We start from the raw sequence: 802 nt of genomic DNA, 5'->3' as shown, positions 1-802 counted from the left end.
CGCAAATGTTTAACGAGCTCGGATCTGGGGCCCTGGGCTTCTCTGCGGGTTCTCCCCCGCGCAGCACTTTTTTTGTTGATTACTTTTTGCTAGCGCTGAGCCGCCGGCGGGTCCCACGCCAGCAGCGCCCTGTGCACGCCGTGCAGGTTTGGGGTTTTTCCCGCGCTGCTCGTTACCCTGTCCGATCCTCCCAGCACCCACCCGCCGCCACGCAGCCTCCGGCCCTTGTATCTGGAGGACACGGGTCCCCTTCTCCCCAGGCTCGGTCACCTCTCTGCTCCCCAGGTCCCAGATAAGGCAGCGCTGCTCACGGAGCTCAGGGTGTAGCTATCGCTGCCCTCCAGCGCTAAAAAAGTCATCAGGTCGGCTTAACACCCCTTGGACGTTGCAGGAAAAACGTGCACGTGTGGAGCAGAGGGGTGCCCCGGCCTCCCGGCCTGCCGGCCAGGCTGCTACCTGGGGTTGCTTTTCTCCCCACCCCGAGCTAACAGCCGCTCTCCTCCTCCTCCTCCCCGTGCTTGAACCGCAGCTTGACCTGGCCAAGCTGGAGAGGGGGGCACGTGTGAACCCCATGAGGTTCAACAAGGCCAAGGGCAAGGTCCTGCCCCTGGCTCGGGGCAACCCCCGGTATCAGTACAGGCTGGGGGAAGAAAGGATGGAGAGCAGCCCTGCCCAGAGGGACCTGGGGGCACTGAGGGATGAAAAGCTGGGCACGAGCCGGCCATGGGCGCTGGCAGCCCAGAAGCCAACCCTCCCCTGGGCTGCATCAGGAGAAGCGTGGCCAGCGTCGAGGGAGGGGATT

The sequence above is a fragment of the Egretta garzetta genome, unplaced genomic scaffold (assembly GCF_000687185.1).
Source record: "Egretta garzetta isolate BGI_Z169 unplaced genomic scaffold, ASM68718v1 scaffold942, whole genome shotgun sequence".
Classification (NCBI taxonomy): domain Eukaryota; kingdom Metazoa; phylum Chordata; class Aves; order Pelecaniformes; family Ardeidae; genus Egretta; species Egretta garzetta.
Note: the sequence above shows the minus strand (reverse complement) of the source record.